This window comes from Mustela putorius, unplaced genomic scaffold, assembly GCF_011764305.1.
Source record: "Mustela putorius furo isolate JIRA1106 unplaced genomic scaffold, ASM1176430v1.1 tig00003923_pilon_pilon_pilon, whole genome shotgun sequence".
NCBI classification, from domain to species: domain Eukaryota; kingdom Metazoa; phylum Chordata; class Mammalia; order Carnivora; family Mustelidae; genus Mustela; species Mustela putorius.
Window position 1 is genome coordinate 3,634,361 of NW_025422068.1, and position 23,077 is coordinate 3,657,437.

Genomic DNA, 23,077 nt, shown 5'->3' on the forward strand with positions numbered 1-23,077 from the left:
ATTACACCGAGCTCATGTAAGAAGGAACTGTTTTCTAGTGTTATTGGTGTTCCTAGACATTGATTTCTGAAAAAGGGTAGGAGAGTAATAGTATGACACATAATTAATATTTGTAGACCTCCTCTTAAGGACAACAGCATACCTATTTTATATTATTTCTTGAAATAGCCAAAAAGAATGAAGAAACTAATATTTTTCTGGTTCTGTGAGTGAGTTTTTGAAATGTATGCAAAAGGAACTTCATGTCAGAAATGTATATAAATATGCAATTCTATTAGTGCAGTTACAGGTGTACATTTCTCTAAAATTCTAGAACTTCTGGAAAAATTTTATTGACAGTATTCTAGATCTGGCAAAAAAGAAATGGAGCATGTTTATTAGTTTTTGTGTTTCTTTTTGCCTGTTCCTTTCTTATTGGGTAACTGCAAAGGTGTATTTACAGAAAAAGAACCCTTACAAATTAAAAAAATCTGATACCTAATCTTGAACTATACTATTTGCTCTCTTCTACTCATTAGGTACAAAGCTACAAATATTTGTCAAACTCAGCACCAGCATCTTCAAGTGTCATTTTTGTCACAATTCGTCACAATTAAAACTCATTTAAACCCATTAAACAATAGCTTCCCATTCCCCTTCTCCCTCATCACTAGGCAACCCCCATTCTGCCTTCTGTCTCCGTGAATTTGACTACTGTAAGTATCTCATATAAGTAGAATCATACGGTATCTGTTTATTTTTCTGTCTCTTTCCTGTGAAAAGCTTTTGAAGAAGTTTTATCCTCTAAGACCAGTAGTGTTAGATTTTCCTTCATTTTCTAAAAGAAATATTGAAGTTCTGGAAAAATATGAGTTTCAACTAATACTGGTAGTCATTAGAAAGAAATAGTATTTTCAAATTGGTAATAATTTGTCATTTTTTATATAAGAACTCTCAGAAACTCAAATTTCATTCTTTCAAGTAAACAATGAAGATTTAAAAAATAGATCACAGTGTTTTGAGTCATTGGAATCTGTGGTAAAAAGGGAAGCAAATAGAGCTTTTCTTTCATATTCTTGTAAAATTCACGTCATTTAATATTTAACTAGTTGTTCTTTCTATGTACCTTTGAACATATGAGAAACAAACGGTAGTTTGCATGTTTAATGTTTTGCTGCAGACATAAAGTGATTATTCCAAAGAATATGTATACTAGAATGCATTTGAAATCTAATATATAGCATTGAAACTAAAACTATGAGAATAATTCTCTTGCACAGTTCCTAAGGAGGTAATATGATCATATCATTTGCATGTAATATGTTTTGATGATGGCATGTGAGCTTTAAGGTGATTGAAATGATTTTCAGTATGCTGTTGTAAGCCATATAAAAGTACTAAGAATCATTCCTGTTTTTAGTTTTTAAGGAAAACCCTCAAATGAAATACCTACTTAAAATAGGGAGCCTAAGGTTTTGGTTCATATGGAAGTTTAACTGTGACTTTTGTTGGTTATTTTAGTGTCCAGCAGTTTTAGACTAGCCTATGTGAGAAAAGACCATGACATGTGTGTGAAGAATGCTACTTTTTTTTAATGTTGCAGAGACCTAACTGGAGCATTTTGTTTTTAAATTATGAGTACTCTGAATGAAGTGTAGTGCCGTTTGAATGCATTGTAGTACATGATTATTTGCTAGTAGTGTGAGTTTGTAGATGTATAAAATCCCAGCAGATATATGCAAATTGAAATAATATGTGGATGGAAAAAAAACTGACATACATTTTAAAAGAGGAAATAAGGAAAAATAATAACAATTTAGTTGTATCTAGAATGCAATGAAAAAACCCATTCCATTTGAAAATTAGGCAGCATGCTTTAATGAGATTTTTTAAAATTCCAAAGAGAATTCCAACTGTTACCATTTGATTAAGATAAATGTTTCTGAGCTCATTAATTTTTAACACAGGTTGTTTCTGATGTTGGGGAATCTAAAATTCTGTTTGTTATAAGACATGAGGAAGACATGTCCTAATTTTAAAAAGATATTAAATATGGGAGGAAATGTGTATCTAAGATTCAGTGGAATACACAATTATTGTTCACAAGCAGAAGAAGGTAAAAGAACTTGTCCACAGTTATAAAAAGCGATTAACACTCTGGATGTGAATTAATTTCTAGTCTGGGTTTAGAATTCTTTCTTTTAACCAGTAAAATATAGGGCCCCACTTGTAGACATGTTTGTATCTCAGTGATAAGATAAACAAAAGTGACAACCAGACCCCCTGCTTCATGGCATTCCACTGAATAAATGTAGTGTGGTTTATATAATTGTTTCCCCATAGCTTTATATTTAGTTTGTGTCCAGCTCTAGTAAACATCCTAATGCTCTAGTAAACATCCTAATGCCTTGTGTACATGAGTATTTATCTGTGGTAGGTAACTAGACGTGAAATGGCCAGGTCAAAGAGTATTCATGGTCTAAAATCCGATGGGAGCTCTAAAGTTGCCTTGCATGGCTGTGCTGATAAGTTGGAGGATCTGTTTTTCCACTTCCACTGAAATGGTGATTGAATCCTACCTAAACTGACTGTGGAAAATAATTTCCTAGTGTTTTCATTTGCATTTCCTAATTTACTTTGGGGAGTGAGAATCATTTATCATTATTATTATTGTCATTATTAGTTTTAAAAGAGGGGAGTCCTTGGGATTTAGGTTGTAGACAGTAATGGCTCTGTTGCCTAGGGATCAGGCTATGGAGGAGGGTTCTAATATGGGTGGGAGTAGCCTAGACTCATCAGCATTGATGAATTATCCTGAAGATTACCCTAAATCTAGGTCTCACTGATCTTTTTGTGGTTACTTCTGAGTTTGGTCCTCGTGGATCTGCAGTAGTTTTCTCCAGCAGTTCCGGGATGGGTTGACTTCATTTCTGTCAGTCAGCCCATTCACTTTTTTTTTTTTTTTTTTTTTTTTTAAGGTGTGATTTTGTTGACATTAAACACAGTATTTAAATATCAGTTAATTAGTGCTTTTTTTTTTTTTTTTTTTTTTTTTTTTTTTTTTTCAATTTATTTATTTTCAGAAAAACAGTATTCATGATTTTTTCACCACACCCAGTGCTCCATGCAATCTGTGCCCTCTATAATGCCCACCACCTGGTACCCCACCCTCCCACACCCCCTGGACTGGAAGAGATTATGCTGAGTGAAATAAGTCAAGCAGAGAGAGTCAATTATCATATGGTTCACTTATTTGTGAAGCATAACAAATATCATGGAGGACAAGGGGTGTAGAGAGGAGAAGGGAGTTGGGGTAAATTGGAAGGGGAGATGAATCATAAGAGACTATGGACTCTGAAAAACAATCTTAGGGGTTTGAGGAGCCCATTCACTTTTTAGCTAATGTCTGTTTTAGCAATTTCTCATCAACTGATATTTTCTTGGTCTTTAAAAAATTGTGCTAAGATTCTTTAAAATTCCAGAATTTTTTTTTCTTGCACAGTTGAAACTCTGTACCCATTAAACAATAGCTTCCCATTCCCCTTCTCCCTCATCACTAGGCAGCCCCCATTCTGCCTTCTGTCTCCATGAATTTGACTACTGTAAGTATCTCATATAAGTAGAATCATACGGTATCTGTCTTTTTGTGACTGGCTTATTTTACTTAGCATAATGTCTCCAGGTTTCATCCATGGTATAGCATATTCTGTGTTGTAGCATCGATGTTTTTGCTTTTCCTTCCTTTATAAGGCTAAATAGTATCCCATTATTTATCTACCACATTTTGTTTATCTGTTGATGGACATGGGTTATTTCTACCTTTTGGCTATTGTGAATAATGCTGCTGTGAACATGAGTACACAGATAGTTGTTCAAAACCTGCTTTCAGTTCTTTTGGGTGTATATACACAAATGGAATTGGTAGATAGGATAGTGTTAAAACTTATACATGGAATTATAGTCCTCAGATGCAATCTTTACAAAGTTGTGAATGTAAAAACATTGCTACGTCCCTTTCCATGAAATAGGTTCTGTACCATACAAAGTGAAAATCATTTTGCATTTTCTTACCATCTTCTGAATAGAACTTTATAATTAAAATATATTTTAATATATTTTATATGTTTAATATATCTTAACATATTTAAAATATATTCAAAGGTTGCACATGGACAGATTCAGTCAAGTATTTTTCCCACTTTTAATCATGCTAGTATAAAATTTTTAATTTAGCCAAAGAACTGAAATGTATTTGTGTTTTCCTAAGTTTTCTTTACTATTATTTCCAGACTGCATACACACACACACACACACACACACACACACTCACCACTACACATCTACACACGTTTGCGAAAGTATTTTTTATAAGCCAGTGTCTTTGATTTTTAACTAAACTGGAAAAAGCTGTTAATTTTGAATATGCTCAGAGCATGTAATTTGTGACCTAAGTGTGGAGAAAAATCTGTATCTGTCTGTCTGTGAAGATTCAAATACTTGTAAATTCTGATCCTTGGCAATAAGCAAGTCTGTACTTTATTAATCCAAAACTATTTACCTACTTTCTTCGTAGATTTACCTACTTTCTTTTTAAGGTTCGTGGTAATATTTATTTCCTCTAACTGGTGATGTTTTCCTCCTGACTTGAAATATTTAAGACCCCCTTCTAATAATGTTGAAAAATTAGCTGAAACATCATGTTAGATTTGAGTATTTTTGTTTTAGTATTAATTTTCTTTTTAAGAGAAGGAGTGTGTGCAGGCAAGGGGAGGAGGGGGAAGGATAGAAGAAGGGATAGAAGGAGGGGAAGAGAGAAAATCCTAAGCAGGCTCCTTGCCCAGTGCAGAGCCTGAAGCTGGGGTCTACCTTGAAACCCTCAGAGGATCATCTGAGCCAAGATCAAGAGTCAGATGCTTAATTGACTGAGCCACCCAGGCACCCCTACTGTTAATATTTTAAGCTAACATTTATGGAGCTCTTTGTGGTTTTGCTAAATGTATAATTAATTTTTTTGCATAAAGAAATTCTTCATTGACCCTCTGTCTTTTTGCCTATTTTTATAGCACAATTCATTTTGAAGATGTGCTTCATCATTTTATACAGTTGATAGTTATTATAGGCTGTAGAATTATCCCTAAGCTATATTGTAAGTAGGAAAAAAGCCCCCCAAAACAAATTAAAGAACCGTGTATCTAGGTGTAACACCATATATGTAAGAATGGAGGTGGGTGAGGGAGAGACCATATGAAAGCGAGCATCTGTGCATTTGCTTTACACACAGAGTATCTCAGGAAGCATTGTCAAAATAAATACAAAGTTAACATTAAAGGAAAGCCAATACAAGGTAAACAATCTTCAGCTTCAGAGAACAGTGCCAGTAGATAGATTTAGTTTTTGACATTGAAGTAGTTCATTTTCCTTCTGAATTTTTAAAGTTTTATAGCATGACAGCATATGTAATGACACTTAAAAAAAATTCTGTGGCTTTTTTTAGTCTTACTTCTTTCACTGATTTTATGTCATCCTTTTTTAAACCTCTTTTTGGAAACAATTTACAGAAAATTTACAAAGAAATTGTGGAGAATTCCTGTATACCCTTCATCCAGCTTTCCCTAACTTTAATGTCTTACATAACCTGGTGCATTTGTCAAAACTAATGAAATAATACTGCTATAGTATTATTAACCATAGTACAGACATTTTTCACATATCACCAGTTTCTCCCCCCATGCCCTTTTTCCATTCCAGGATCCAGCCTAGCTCGCCACGTTTCAATCTTTGACACTTTTGTAGCCACTGGCTTTCATGGTCACAGGTAATTCAATTCATTGGTAGTTTTTGTTTTTGTGAGATTGACTCTTTTGAAAAGTCCTGGTCAGGCATGCTCGGTTTGGGGTTATCTGATGTCTTCTCAGAGTTATAGATAGCATCATTATGGATTTTGATACCACAATAAAGGTGGAGTACCTTTCTGTTTTATATCAGGGCATACTTGTCAGTCAGTGATGGTGTTAACCTAGATGACTTGCTTACTTATTGTGGTGTCTGCCATCTTTCTCACCTGTCAAGTCACTCTTTTTCCATTTCTTTTTTTTTTTTTTAATTTTATTTATTTATTTGACAGTGAGAGAGGCAAACACAAGCAGGGGGGATGGGAGAGGGAGAAGCAGGTTCTCCGCTGAGCAGGTATCCCGATGTGGGACTCCATCCCAATATGCTGCGATCATGACCTGAACCAAAGGCAGATGCTTAAGGGCTGAGCCACCCAGGTGCCCCTCTTTCCATTTCTGTTGCCTGCTCATTGGAAGTGAATCACTGAGTGCAGTTTAGGTTCAAGGGGAGGGAAATTAAGCTCTGCCTCCTGGAAAGAATATCTAAATACATTATTTGGTATATTCTGTAGGATGGTATCTACAGGTCTTCCCTTCTCTCTCATTTTGTTGTTATATTTGTTGTTTTGTTGCTCACAGTGTTTCAGCTTTGGCCATTACAAGTTCTTTCTTGTTAGTTCTTGTGTCTTTTGACATGACTCATTCTCTCTTTTTTTCCTCTCTGTCTTTTCTTAGGCACTTCCTTACTTTCTGTCACTAGAAGGTACTTTCCTTCCCCAGTCCTAAAATTTCTCTAGCTCAGCCCTTTCTCCTAGGATCCCTGGCTCTTGCTGTTGATGAATTATATTAAGGAACCATGCCATGGTCTATAGGTATGCTTGCTGCAACTGGGGTGTCGGTTTTCTGGGCCCTCTCAGTTAACAGCCCCAGAAAAGATACCTATGTATAGTAACTCATGTCTATGCACTTCTCTCATTATTTCTGTATGTAGCTGTCTGCATGTGTATTAAAGCAGATGAGTTCATAGTGCTGTCTCCAACTCTAATCCCGTACCATGAGATTAATTCCTGCCTTTTCCCCTTACTCATATATAAATTCTTTCTCTGACCTTGAGAAGCCTGGCTCTCATTATCTACATTTCATTTATTTGTTCAAAAATTACATAGGTCGAATAGTTTCATGATTATTGACTCTTTTCCTCATAAGAAATACATTTACCAACCAGAATACTGTGTTTCTGTGCAGTTCTTTTTTGTCTTTAACCTAATGTTATCAAGTTAAAATACCATTTTCCAAAGTTACTTTGGTCAGCTCCATCTTTTCCATCATCCTCAGGGAGATTATTTTACATCGCTGCTAATCATTAATTTTTAAAATTATGATGCTGTATAAAATAATGATGTATGGGGCGCCTGGGTGGCTCAGTGGGTTAAGCTGCTGCCTTCAGCTTGGGTCATGATCTCAGGGTCCTGGGATTGAGCCCCGCATCGGGCTCTCTGCTCAGCAGGGAGCCTGCTTCCCTCTCCCTCTCTCTCTGCCTGCCTCTCTGCCTACTTGTGACCTCTGTTCAAATAAATACTTTTTTTTTTAAACCTTTTAAAAAATAATGATGTATGGTTTGTTAATCTGAAATATGGGCAGAAAAGTATATAAGAAACCTTTTGTCACTCTTTTTTTTTCTTAAGATTTTATTTATTTATTTGACAGAAAGAAAGAGATCACAAGTCGGCAGAGAGGCAGGCGTGGGGTGGGGGAAGCAGGCTCCCCGCTGAGCAGAGAGCCTGATATGGGACTTGATTCCAGGACCCTGAGACCATGACTTGAGCTGAAGATAGAGGCTTAAACCACTGAGCCACCCAGGGACACCCTTTTGTTGCTCTTATTTCAAATACTATTTTAACATTGATCCATTGTAAGATTTCCAGGAAGTATGGATACTTGTTTTGTTTTTCTGAGTAATTATTTTAAAAATGGAATTATTTTCTCATTCATAACACATCTTACACATTTAGAAGTCCAGATGTAACCAAAAGTCTGAAAGATATTACCAATTAATAATTATTTTTTCAAAAATAGGAAAACAGTATTACTCTCAGATGGAGTTATTATTTGCTAGACTTTAGAGAACCTTAAGGATGAAGAAATCTGTGCTGTTTATTTGTCCACTTCACCTTGTTTAGTCCTTACTAGCCTCTTGTGAGTGATGGAGTGTAATAGCTGAGGACTGAGGGCAAGGCAGATGAGTTAGGAGAATAATGAAGAAAGACACTGTTCCATTTGTACGTGTTTTTAATTAATGGGAAGTTGTTTCCCAGTTCAGCTAGGTAATTTGTTTACCATCATTGTTCTATAGTTTTGAACATCTCCCAGTTTTCCTGTTAAGGATTTATTTAAAAAATGAATGAAATGTCAGGAAGTCACAGGAGTCGTGATTTCACCAATCTCTTATCCAAATTCACATGAGTTTTTTCCCGTTTTTGTGTTCATGCACAGTAGCCTCGTCAAAAGCAAATAAAAATTTGGACATAAAATGTAAACTCTGGTATATCATTGAATGCAGCACTGCTATGTGAAGCAGTTCTTGTCTTTTCTTGAAATTGAGCACTTTTGGGGCGCCTGGGTGGCTCAGTGGGTTAAAGCCTCTGCCTTTAGCTCAGGTCATGATCTCAGGGTCCTGGGATCGAGCCCCACATCGGGCTCTCTGCTCTGCGGGGAGCCTGCTTCCTCCTCTCTCTCTGTCTGCCTTTCTGCCTACTTGTGATCTCTGTCTGTAAAATAAATAAATAAAATCTTTAAAAAAAAAAAAGAAAAAGAAATTGAGCACTTTTACTTAAGTTCTTTTTCTGTCATGCTAAATTGTAAGCAAATCCCCTTGCTGGGGTTACATTTTAATATTTACTGAGTGGTTTTCAAGGGGTCCAGATTCCTTGGCCTTTTCTTACTTTTTATAGTAAGTCCCATAACAGAGACAAAATATATCTGGAGTCATGTAGTATTTTATGATTCTGAGCACTTCTGAAGAGCTCTGCTATCATATAATTTTTTTTCATAACTGTCACTAAGTATCCCAGTATAGAAACCACTTCTTTATTTTTCTTAAGTGTTAGGCATTTTTGTGTCAGTTGGTGAGTTCCTATTCCAGGGTTCTTTCCTCAGTGGTGAGAAAAAAGTATAGAAAAAATTATAAGGCAAGGCTCCTGTCCGTCCTGGGAAGGGGCTGTGACTGGTTGGCTTGTCTGCTTGTTTGCTTGTACATCTATTTATAAAGCAGTAGTTATATTCAACATTTTTTAGGTACCAGGTCCTTTGTTAGGCATCATAAACACAAGATGAGGAGAGAGCAAGTTATCTTTTCTTAAGGAGCACAGCTGAGTTGGAAGAGACAAGTACATAAATATAATTTCAATGCAGTGCTCCAAGAACAATGGTAGTAGGTATTTTGGGAGAAGAAGAAGAATATGTATTCCAGCAGGGGAAATAATGATGGAATGTTTCTTCTAGGAGTGATGTTACCCACCTAAAGAAGGTATCAGGAGTTACCCAGGGGAAGAGCGGCAGGCGGAAGGACATTGCTAGGAAGAGAGGAAAGTGGGGATAGAGTGTCAGAGAAGAGAAAGAGCCTTGTGCATTATAAGGAACCACAGGCAGATCAGGGTCCTTGGAAAATGAGGTACACATAACAAAATGGCAAGAAAAGATGCCAGAGATTAGGATAGGGCCTGGATTGGGGAGGACTTTTTAATGCCATTTGGGGATTAATGCCTGGCGCTATATACTGGAAAGATCCTTTCCATTGTTTATAGTGTTGAAATACACATAACAGCATTTACTATCTTAACCGTTTTAAGTATATGTTTTTAGGGTGTTCGACCTTTTTTTTTTTTTTAAGATTTTATTTATTTATTTGACAGACAGAGATCACAAGTAGGCAGAGAGGCAGGAAAAGAGAGAGAGGGGAAAGCAGGCTCCCTGCCAAGCAGAGAGCCAGAAGTGGGGCTCGACCCCAGGACCCTGAGATCACAACCCGAGCCAAAGGCAGAGGCTTAACCCACTTAGCCACCCAGGTGCCCCAAGGTGTCTTAAAAATTTTTAAACTTCTCTATTTTACTTGCAGCTTTAATCAACTTTCTGACTTTTAAAATTAAAAATTGCTCAACATAGATGCACAACTTTCAACATTAGCAGCATTAATAATATTAACTCTTTCCATTTATAAAGCATTTCACATTTCACAGAATGCTTTGCCAGACTCATTTTCATTTGATCTTATGACTCTAGCAGGCACAACAGATGAAGGACAGTGAGAAGTTTTATGGCTTAGCCAGAGTCACGAAGATGTACTTAGGGATCCTAGGATTAGAGCTGCTTATTCCCAACCTTCTATTTCACATGGATATCTTTCCAAAAACATTTACAAATTTATTATTTCAAGATAATATCAAGTTGTGAGCATGCTAAGAGGTATAGGATAGCCTGTCTTCATGGTGCAACAGGCAAGTAGTAAATCGAGATTCCTCTAGTAGCGTGAGGTTCAGAATGAGGTCATTTTTAATAATGATCACCTTTGTTCCACTGGTTCCTTCTCCTGCCTATTAGTGTCTGACCACAGTCACCAGCAAATCATTCACCATTGGTGGTAGCTGAAAATCTCTGATTGGTATCCTACATGAGCTCCCCAAATAGTTTGATCAGCTACCCATAATTATTCCCTTCTTATAATTCTCAAGTTCTATTTCTGGATCAAGCTTGTGCCATTTTTTCCTTTTAGATATATTTGTATAAATCTCTCTTTCTCTCTATTTTTTCCCCTTCAGAGATCTCTAAGTCTCCTATATACATATATTTCTGTTGGGACTTTCCAAAACTTTCTTTTAATTAAAAAAGGGCATATATCGACCTTTCTTCATTTGTAAAATGCATAATAAAGTTCTCAGCCTCATTGGAGTGAAGGTAAAGGATATAGGAGAGCTTTTTAAACTGATACACTAAGTAGAAGAAAGAAGAAATACAAAATACCCACAATGAAAAATTATTTTATACCCACTAGATTGATACACATTTCAAAATATCTGATAATTTCAAATGTTGGTGATGATATGGAGCAAATGGAACTTTTATTCTCTGCTGAAGGGTGTATAAAGTAGACCTACTTTGGAGCACCTTTGTCATTGTTTAATGCAGAAAGTATAACCCAACACTTTGTTGGAGGAGCTTTACTCCTACATGTGTACCCTGGGGAAGGCTTCTATACTAGGACACATGGATTTTTATTATTTTTTATAATAGCAAATAACTTTTTTTTTTTTTAGCAAATAACTTTAAATAACTCTTATGTTTCAGTGAATACATAAATTGTGACAGATCTGCAAACAGGGTTGCTGTCAGACAGAAAGAGTGAGAGAATGACAGCTGTAGGAATCAATATGGATGAATCCCTGAATTAGAATATTCTTTTTTTTTTAAGATTTTATTTATTTATTTGACAGACAGAGATCACAAGTAGGCAGAAAGGCAGGCAGAGAGAGAGGAGGAAGCAGGCTCCCTGCTGAGCAAGAGCCCAATGTGGGGCTTGATCCCAGGGTCCTGGGCAGAGGCTTTAACCCACTGGGCCACCCAGGCTCCCCCGAATTAGAATATTCTTAAAAAGACGAGTCATAGAAGAAAGATTATCTTTTCTATAAAGCTTGAAAGTAGGCAAAGTTGAGAAATGTCTTATTTAGGATGCCTAAAAAGAAGAGAATGATAAAAAATTTAGAGTGCTGGAGGTCAAGTTGGTTAGGAGAACTTCTGCTCTTTTACTGTGAACATTTTTAAGTGAGATGGTTGTGTGGATTTTTCTCTGTATCCATCAGTCTGTCTGTCTGTATTTCGGTGACTGTGTGGAGCATACTGAGAGCAGGGAGGGTCCTGGGACTGTCAGTCATTTCGGTTTTACTATGTTTCTTAAAGATTAATTAGAAGATCCAGGGATATTAATTTAAGTCTTATACTTCATAACTCAAATATTATTTCCTCTTACAGATATTAAAAATTTCATAATTATATATTAAAATTAAGATGTTGGAAGAATAAATACTATATAGTAAATAGTCATTGTCTCTGGGTAGTGAAATTACAAGGTACCTTCACTTTTTTATTATGCATTTCTAAATCTCATATGTCTATTATAATGAACATGTTATTTTTTATATTTAGAAAAGACATTGATGATTACAGAAAGGAGGCCCAAATGCAAAATTTTTCTGATGTGTTGCTAATAAACATTGTGAGCTTGAGTTACATGCTATCCTATTAAACTCTAATGTCAGACTAAATACTAGAGATACTTGTTATTGAAAGTCATTAGACCTAGTATTTTCTTTTCAGACTTTCAGTTAAGCATCATCATCTTTCATCAGAATTTTAATGCATCCAAATTTGGGTTAGTGTTTTCTATACTGGTATAATGTATAGCTAAATTTAGGACTAATGATGACTTTTGAGTACTCAAAAGACTACTAATATATGCTCTGTTGTTACAGATAGAGTACTCTAGTATCCACTGCTATGTAGTGTTATTAAACAATTCCAAAAACCACTCACACTGAGTAAAAGTTTAAGTTGTACAACAGAAGTTTGCATGATGCTTTTTCACTATTAGAATTTTTAAAACTAACCTATAACCAAATGAAAATGTGTTACTTTGAAAAGTTAGGGTAAAGAATATAAACATTATAATTTTAAAGGAGTAGAATTTAAATTCTGTGGCTATTTATGGTAGAATAAATATATGTGAGTGTGCGTGCATATATATGTGATTAGACAAATACAACAGTTGTAGAAAAAGTTTTTCTGACATCTATTTTCCTTCTTTGATTGTACAATTAAAAAATTACGTGACATTTATTCCCTTTAGAATTTTTTTCCCCAAAAGAGTGCTCTGAAAATGTCACTTTGAATTAAAGCAAATTGTTTAGAAGAGATAATTTATTTATGTTCTTGATGTAGATTTCAATAACATGCTGAGTTTACTCTGGTTGAATTTTTCCTTTATCCCAAAAGGGGATAAAATTATTTAGATTTAGATTTTAGATCCCTGAAATTATTTAGATTTTGCGTTATAGAAAATGATATTAGAATGCATAGAATAAAAGAAAGTGATCCTTTTAATATTCCAAGAAGATTGGATAAGCACTATACATTTTATAACTAAAACAGTTCACACTTGGTTCATAAAATCTAAGCACTTTCTAGAGATTTCTCAGCTTAAATGGAGGTGTATTCCTTTTTTTTTTTTTTTTTTACAGTAAGAACACTTGGCTGGATTTCTAGTTCTTGTAGGATTTATGTGTCATCAGTAGGCTCTCCTTGCCTTATAAACTTACTAAATTCCCTCAAAAGAGATAAACTATGATTAATAGTATTTGCTTTCCAATTCCAGCTTTCCTATGTAAAAATTAATAAGTTAATAATTGGCTAAAGTAGTTGTTCATCAACTTCATAAGTTTAAATCAGACACAAATCCCTAATCTCTTTATATGGATCTTTATTGTCTATTTCTCATTTCCACATCTGCTTCACTAGTAAACTCACAAACCCTCCTTAATCTATGCATTCACTTCTGGGTTTGAATAGACAGCTATACCTTGTATTTTTTCCTAATGATGGTGATCAGTGTTCTTAATTCACCCCTATTTATTAAATATTAGCCACTGGGATGGGTGCAGTTCTTGACATTAAAATACAGTGGTAAGTCAAGTAGACAGTCCATATCCTAATGGAGCTTCCATTGTGGGTAAACAAATAGCAGCTGGGATCAGTAAATAATTGCAAATTAAAGTATTAAATTCTGTGGAAGAGTGCTTTAAAATAGGGGTTTGATTGAAGCTGGAGATTCCTGAAGACCTCTCTAGCATTTGAGAAGTGAAGGACAAGTAGCAGGTAGGCAAGCAAAGAGAAGGGTAAAGAAGTTTCCGTACTTGGTCTGGGTGGTATATAGTGACAGAGGTGGGAGAGGGTAGTGTTGATGACATGGGTGATTTATAGCCCATGTGAAGGATTTTACTTGTGGCCAGCTAAGGATTTTAATTGGAGTAATAATGTGCTCTGCTTATTTATTTAAAGAATCGCTTACTTGACCGTCACATAGAGAATGACTTACAGGAAGACTAAAGTGGAAGCAAGGTGTCCAGATTGCCATCTGCAGAGATTCGATCTAGAAATGATGGTGACTCGGAAGTGAGTGCTATCATTGGAGAGAAGGTTATTTAAAAATTAGAAGTTGTGCTAGCAGTGGCACAGACTTTGTGTGTCTGTGTCCCTGGCTTAAAATGTTGACCTTTTCTAGTAGAAAAAGAACTAATTACTATAGATAGAGTTGGGTTCTAGATATTGCCATAAATTAAATATACACAGACAGCCTTTATATGGATTAAGGAAGTGATGGGAATCTTAATAAGATAATAGTAAGTTAAACTACAAGAGAAGCTTTCATTAAGCATATGGTGAAAAACAACATAGTAAACCACAATTTGTTAAAATATTGCATATCATCATAGCGATACATTTTTTGTAACTAATGCTTTCCACAAAGACATGTGGAATTGACATGCCATTGTTTTGATTAACCATCTAATAAAATTTTCTCTTAAATCACTTGATAAGATGAATGATGGGCTTTGGGAAAATTCAGTTTTAATTTGGAATCAGAATTCTTTTCTTACTGAATAGTAATGAAATCCCTGTTTGATAAGAATACTCTACTTCCTATTCTTTTCCCCTATTCTTCTCATTCTCCCTAGCAGTTACCATGGTTCCACCACTTTTTGGGGTGGGGATTCTTCAGCTTTATACATGTCTCTAAACATGAATTCATTTGTCAAACTCAGTATCTAACACTTACAGACATATTTTTCAAACTACAATGTTGATAGAATGATGCCATTTTGTCTTGATACTATATCATTAATGACTATCACATAGTGTCCAGATTGTGTTGGGATGGATTCATTGAAGAAATATGAGTTCACTTTTTGGATTTCACTAGCTCTCTGAAATAGTCTAAGAGACTTTATTAACAGAACAAGTATAGGCATCATGGCACATCTCAGGATGTTGACGACACTTGCATGGACAGCAATCTTCATAAAATTAAATTCCACAGGGCGACACACTAGACGCAAATTGTATTCCTCTCCAGCACTTTTTTCAGCTCTCAGACAGGATAGTTATTGCCTATTTGAGTTTCAAAAACTTATTTATCAATCGGCAGGTCTTTATATCCCTAGCACTCTGTTAGGCTGACAGGAAGATAGTGATTCAGGGTCACCATTTGCCTGCTTATCGGTCTTTAAATAAAAGTGAAATAGTAATATGTCTGTGTGTGTATCTATTTGATATTGCCTCTGCAACTTTTTCCACTTTGCCTGTTCAGTGAAGAATGGAAATATACGTGAGGTTTAATCTGGGCTTTCACAGTATTTACTCAAGTGATGGGAGATAATGGGAATCCAAGAATTTTAGAACTTGACTCTAAGAGAGAGATTTGAATCAATTATTTTATTTATTAGGGAAGTGAGACCCTGAAAAGTAAGTAACCTCCCTGAGGTCGCACAGCTAATTACTAACAGCTATTCTGTTTTCTAGTTTGATTTTAGTGTTTTGTACAGCAGGGAAGACTTCTAATAATAAGGGAGGAGTATTTATTGAACTAATGCTTATTGTGAGAATTTTTAATAACATGTTTTATTTTCAAATGTTCATAAAACATGTTTACAGGCAAGAAATACTTAATTCTCATAAAACCACCATTTAAATCAAGAAATAGATTTAAGGTGTTATTGGCACCTGAGAAGGTGTGGTCCCCCATTCTACCACATGTCACTACCTTCTTTCTTACCTCCAGAAGTAACAGTATCATGACCTCTATTATAATTACTTCTTTGTTTCGTATTTATATATATATGTATGTATTCCTAAATGTTATAGTTTTGCCTAATTTTTTAACTGTTTAGAAGCCAAACCATATGATGTATGCTTTCTTGTATATTGTATTTCCTCACTATTATATGTTTAAGACTCATCGGTGTTATTGTTCATACCCATACTTTGCTCATTTTCGTTGCTGTACAAAATCCCATTATGTGGATATATTACTGTGTGTTCTGTTGTTGGTAGACATTGGGGTTGTTTTCAGCTTGGAGCTGTTATGATCAGAGCTGCTGTGAATGTTCTTGTGCACAGGGCATGATGCATGTATGTGAGAATCCCACCCAGTATATACCTAGAAATGAACTAGATGGATCATGGCTTAAGTATAATTTCAATTTTACTAGATTGAACCAAATTGTTATAAAGTGATTGTAACTGTTTATGCTCCCACCAGCAATGTATGGCTGTTGATCTAACATTTGGTAATTTCAGTGTTCTAAATTTTTTGCCCATCTGATGAGTGTGTAGTAGCTTCTCATTTTGTTTTAATTCTTGTGTTTATTTATGTGGTTTAACACACTTTTATTATATTTATTGGCCATTAGATCTTCTCTTTGTTGAATTGTGTAATAACATCTCTTAGCCATTTTTCTTTCAGCTTTTTGACTTTTTCTTATTGGTTTCTAGGAGTTCTTATGTATTCTGGATCTGAGCCATTTGGCAGTTGTATATATTGCGAATATATTGTCCTTTCTCTCTTTTTATACTGTGTCTTGGTAAATGGAATTTTATATTTTAATGTCGTTGGATTTCTCCATCCTTCTTTTTCATGGTTAGTGGTTTTTTTTTTGTGCTACAACATTCATTCTTACCTCTCCCTCATATTCTCTTATGTTCTTCTAAAAGTTTGCAGTTTCATCTTTTACATTTGTATTTAATCTACCTGTAATTGATTTTTCTGTTTGGTGTGAGCTATGAATCTAATTTCATTTTTTTCTCCCATATGGCTGCCTGGATTATTGCACATATATTGTCCCAGCGCCACTCACTGAAGATGCCAGAATAAAACTCACTGTGCTGGGGTGCCCCCTCTGTCATCTATCACCTGTGTACCTATGTGAGAATCTTGGTCTAGGCTTTCTAGTTCTTTTCCATTTTTTTATACATCTCTGTGCCCCCTCCACCCTGTTAATTAATGTTGCTTTACAGAATCAGCTTTACGAAGTCATACTTTATGAAAAACCTCTTCAGATTTCTACTGAGATTCCATTCACTTGTAAGTCAGATTTTGAGAATTAACATCTCTCAAGTATTTAGTTTTCCATCCTGTGAATGCTGTGTATGTCTCCTTTTAGTTAGTTTTTGCCATGTTGCTCAATAAAATATAGACTGTAATTGAGACAGTGTTTTATAGATATTTAAAATTCTACATATTTGGTCCAGTGGTACACAAAAAGCTAAATAATTAGTTATAAATATACCCAGGTCTTAGAAGTTCTGATATTCTGCAACCCGTCATTTCTTACTATTTAGGTATCTTGTACTCTGTATTATTCACAGGAACATAGCAACCTGTTGTTAACCAACTCTTTTTTATGTCTGTCTGCACTGTAATAAAGTCAATTAAACATCACACATAAGTCACACACACATGAAGAGGTAAAGGAAGATGAGAAAATAGCAGAAAGCATTAGGCAGATAAAACAATCTTGCAAGTTCATGCAAGAAATGAACATTTTTTCTTTTAAAAAGTGATTTTCAAACATCTTTATAAATTATTGGTTTTTTATTTATATAGTATTGTGTGGGAATGTTTTAAAGAAATATCTAAAGATATGGGTACAAGATCTAATTATTTTGCTGATGATGGCACTGTTAATGATGGTCAGATCATATACTTCAAAGTTGAAAGAGTAAAAACCAAGTTGTTTTGTTTTTTTTAAACAGGATTCTTATTAGGAATATTTTATTTACATGGCAAAATGACTTGTTCTTTAACAGCATTCAGCGAAATCTCTCTTTTCTTCTTCTTCTTTCTTCTGTGTCTAAGACTGCTTTTTCTTTATCTACTTCCTAGCTTTTCTTCTTCCATCCTGTAGAAGTTGACTTCTGGCTCTGTCCTAACTCACAACTCATTCTACACCCTTGGCCAGGCTGTTCATCTGGCTGTATTGCGGTAAATGGGAGAGCTTCAGGCCTATTCATTCAAGTATGGAGAAAGCATTGTGACTCACCACCACATCAGTAAAACCATCCTCCTCACCCTCTTGGCCTGTAGGGACTGCTTACTGTAGGGTGATGTTGCTAAACACTTTGTAGAGACTAGCTCCTTAAAGCACAGGCGTCCCCTGAGGTTGTTAAAGTTTTAGGCTCTGAGAGTTGGAAAAACTTGTCGGAGGTCATACAGCTATTATGTAGATTTAAATTTAGGTGTGTCTAAATCCCCATCTCATGCTTTTAGTTGTGCCTTCCACCCTGCAATTCATATACACTATTTTAATTCACAGTTACAGATGAAATAAATGTTTTTAATCAGTAAAATGCACCATTTCGCTCACTAAATTTTAAAATGTACGTCTTGTGTGACAAACCAACTTATGAAGTAATAGTCTAATATGTGCTTTATTTCACACCTCAGCTAATTTATAACTCATTTTTCTTTTTTTTTTTTTAAGATTTTATTTATTTATTTGACAGAGAGAAATCACAAGTAGGCAGAGAGGCAGGAAGAGAGAGATGAGAAGCAGGCTCCCTGCTGAGCAGAGAGCCCGATGTGGGGCTCAATCCTAGGACCCTGAGATCATGACCTGAGCCAAAGGCAGAGGCCCAACCCACTGAGCCACCCAGGCACCCCTGTGACTCATTTTTCTATAGCCATTTATGAAGCTGTGATGGCTTTTGAAATGGATAGAACTGCTAATTGTTAAATGAAGTTTATCTTTGGTGAAAAATGTTTGACTAGCAAGGTATTTTAAAATTGATTATTGTTTAGGTAAAACAAGTTCGTCAGTTTCTCACATCCTGAGTAAGTTTCTAATGTAAGTTTCTTGATAAAGGATATAAACTGATAGAAACCGGATATGAAAGAATGCATATCTGTAAGTGTATTTAAGTTGGACATTTTGAGTTTCAGTGGATTATCACAAAAGTTAATTTCTATAGCATGTGTTCAGCAGAGACTTGTCTTTAGTAACTGTTGTTGGAAAAAATAGATAGTGACATTCTTTCCTGGCATTGCTGTGTAGCATAAAATTCTATTAATTTACTAAAATCACTCTAAAATTATCTCCAATTATCTTTTTTTTTTAAGTTTTTTTTTTTTTTTTTAAATTTATTTGTCAGAGAGAGCATAAGCCAGAGGAGTGGCAGGCTGAGGGAGAAGCAGGCTCCCTGCTGAGCAAGGAGCCTGATGCAGTGCTCCATCCCAGGACCCTGAGATCATGACCTGGGCTGAAGGCAGACGCTTAACCGACTGAGCCACCCAGGTGTCCCCATCACCAATAATCTTAACGAATTTTTTGTTTTCATGCCCCCACTAATTTTTTTTTGAAGAAGATGCTTAACATTTCAAATAAAATTTTGTTTTACTTAATTATGAGAGATTATTATATTTCAGTATTGTTTTAAACTTTAGGATAATTCTGTGAATTCAGAAATTTTAAAAGAATAATCATGCCTAAGAATAAGGAGATCTAAAGATTACTTCCAACTCTATGGTTCCATTAATCTTTGTGTTTGTACTTTGCTTCTGGATATATTTACATACACACAGTTTCCAGTGACTTCAGATATGACTAAACTGGGAGTTTTGTGAAAGAGAGTGGTAGATTAAATATTTTTATTAACAAGATGAACCAGTCATCAAGATATTTGGCTAAATATTTCACTCAAGAGAATTTTAATTTTTTATCATTATTTAGAGTTGCTTAAAATTGAAGTTTCTAAGGGCTTAATTTTTAGGCTTATAAATTGTGTATTTGCATTTTTTAACCTTAAAGTTTTTGCATTTTGAAGAATCAGCACATAACTTTATTTCTCATTTTGATGTATAACAAAGTGCTACAATTTAAGCTACATCTGTTATACAGTGTTGTTTAGTTTTGTTTTGTTTTGTTTGTAATTTTGGAAATAGGTTTTCCCATAGAATTTCTGTTGTGCAATAATGTTTCTCAGGCCAGCTGAGAAAAAAAAAATAACTTGAACAATCATCTATTTAGGAAATAACACTAATATTACCATTTCATCTGTAGCTAATGCCCATTTCAGTTTTATTTTCATCAAATTTTCTGAGTTTCAATATTAGTCCTGGAATTCAATGAGCACTGGGTATTTTATGCAGCTAATGAATTATTGAACACTACATCTGAAACTAATGATGTACTATATGTTGGATAATTGAATTTAAATTTTAAAAAAAGTAAAGAATTTTGCAGGCTTCAGAGTGTGGCAGGGTTGGAACAAGGCATGGACGCTGATATTTATGAGTTACTTTCATGCTTGTATAGGAGAAGACTCTTCCTTTTATATCATTATTTTCAAACCATGATCAGAAGAACCCTAAAGTTCTTGAGAGGTGCCTCAGTCTTGCTTTCCACAGGAATAGCTTTGTTTTTATTTGTTTCACGTGTTGAGGTTTGCCTTAACCTTTAATTATTAGCTTGGTGATGGAGTTCGGCTCTTGAATAGGACTTTAAGGGCTCATGCCTGATTTTAGAACCTTGAGTTAGTTCCTACACCCTCTGTGCTTTCGTTTTGTGCTCAGGACAATGGAGATCATAACAGGACTGACTTCATAGGCTTTCTGTGAGTATGGAAAGTGACAATACGTGCGTATTATTTAGAAGGGCACTTACTGTCCAGTGAGTACATGAAAGTTTGAACATAAGTGGCTAAGTCTGTGTTAGAACTGGCAACTGTCTGATGCCAAAGTTAAACTCTTACCACTATTAAATCACACTGTTGAATTAAGCCGAGGGAATGAAAGGAATGAAGGGGATTGAAAGATTGAGGCGAGGAGAAAAGATTCAGTGCCTCTCCCTCAGAGGTTCGCTTGCAATGCAGGCTCAGATGATGAATCTTGCTTGTGGAAGGTCATGGAAGAAAGGCTGCTGAAGCAAGGAGGGATTGTTTTGTGTGTCCTCCAGTGGTGAAGACTTCAGGATGCTACTGAAAGGGAGCTTATTTTGGCCTCTTCTAGACTAGAGTTGTTTCAGGAAACAACTGTAAAGTAGACTGCTTTTCCTAGAAACCTGTAACAAGGAGACTGGTCAAGTGCTTAAAAGTATTGTGATTCTTAATAATTGAAAACCACAATACTTTTATATAGTAATGAAACTAGGCTTAAAATGCCTGAGTACAGGGGCACCTGGGTGGCTCAGTGGGTTAAAGCCTCTGCCTTCAGCTCAGGTCATGATCTCAGGGTCCTGGGATTGAGCCCAGCATCGGGCTCTCTGCTCAGCAGGGAGCCTGCTTCCCCACCTCCACCTGCCTCTCTGCCTGCTTGGAATCTCTGTCAAATGAATAAATAAAATCTTTAAGAAAAAAAAAATGCCTGAGTACAGATAACAAGTAGTCACCATCAAATTATAAAAATATAACATTTGTGGGGCCTGGAGGTACGAATTAAAATTTTAATTTTGGGGGTGCCTGGAAGGTTCAGTCATTGAGTGGCTGCCTTTGGCTTGGGTCGTGATCCCAGGGTCTTGGGATGGAGCCCTACATCGGCCTCCCTGCATAGCAGGAAGCCTGTTTCTCCCTCTCCCACTTGCCTTGCTTGTGTTCCCTCTCTCATTGTGTTTCTCTCTGTCAAATAAAATCTAAAAATAAAAAAAAAATTTTAATTAAAAAGTAAAATTTTAATTTTGAGGTCTTAATTTATTTGTTTGGCAAAAGAACTAACCAATTTATGTTATAGAAAATAATTTTAAAAATGCTTATGTTGTATTATGCAGAGATACATAATATCTGTATTTTACAGATGGCATGTTCTTTCCTTGGATATTTACTTATTTTGTGGCCTAAAAGCTATTACTAAACCTCCTGTACATGCCACATCACCCAGGTTTTTAATGACTTGTCCCTTGTGACACAAACAGCTAAAGATATGCTAGGAAGGAGACATTTGAAACCACCCTTTTTAAAGGGATCTAACAGTGGTTGTCGTCATCAGACTGTTACCTAGTATTCTTGTATATTAAATATATATTTAAGGTTTGATGGAAAAGAAGAAAGAAAGGCCTTGTAACAAAAGAGTTTCTAGGATTTCAAATTTTAGCCAGTTCAGAGAATCAATGGAAAAGATCTAATGCTAACTCTAGAAATAAGATCTGCAAAAGCTGGCTGTTTCTAAAATGGGAGTTGTATTATAGGCTCACAATCCGTACCAGTAGGATTCTAAGCCAACCATTGATTTTCCTTTTCCTATAAGAGAAGTTATGTCAAGAGCAGTCAAACTACTTAAATCCAAAGAGATCCAGCTTCTAAAAATATCAAAATTACTGAAGCATTCTTTGGAAATTGCATTCCTATATAATAATTATATATCAATATTATAACAATTATATGACTCATTAATTATGTTCTGATATGTAATTATGGTTAATACTATATATTATATATAATCTTAGGATTGATTGCTAAAAGATAGGATCCAACAACATCAGGTCCATCTATGTGATTTTTGTAGCTGAGGAGGAACTGAGCATTGAAATGATTTGAATGAGATTAATTGATTAGCTTTTGTCAGGTTTGATATAATAATCCTGGTCTTTCAATAGAGCCTTATACTTCAGTAACATATTAATTTTTTCTATTCTTAAATGGTCATTTTTGCCTTGGATTTTCTTGAACTTTTAAGACAAGGCACTTTCTGACAAGTTATTTATTATGATGCCTGTGACTTCTCAGGAAGATGGATCAACAGGATTTCTTTTTGTTCCTGCTCATTTGCTCACTGAATCAAGACTGACGAAGGTGATACAGCACAAAAGCTTAATAGACCCTGTGAGAAGATCCACTTCACATGCTTTTAATAACATGTATATTGATAATATGATAGATCTTAGTTATTTATGCTTTTAGTAGATCTGGTTACTGGATAAATCCTGGAGAGATGATTATGAAGGACATTCTGAAGTCTTCTAGCATTGGTAAATTCCAAATTCTGAGATTTTAAACAGCTCTTGGAGCCACAGCAGAAAGTAAAATTCCTCACTGAAATAACAAACTTCTTTTTTATTTTTTAAATATTATTTTATTTTTATTTTATTTTTTTTACCAACTTCTTTTTAAAAAATTGAATCTATTCCAAGGGTGCCTGGGTGGCACAGTTGGTTAAGCCTCAGACTCTTATTTTCAGC

General features: G+C 35.2%; 1 protein-coding gene across 2 annotated transcripts in view; it reads left to right on the forward strand.

Moving 5' to 3' along the window:
* DTWD2 (DTW domain containing 2) overlaps positions 1 to 23,077 on the forward strand; it is a 108,582-nt gene that overhangs the window by 74,064 nt on the left and 11,441 nt on the right. The window lies entirely within an intron of this gene.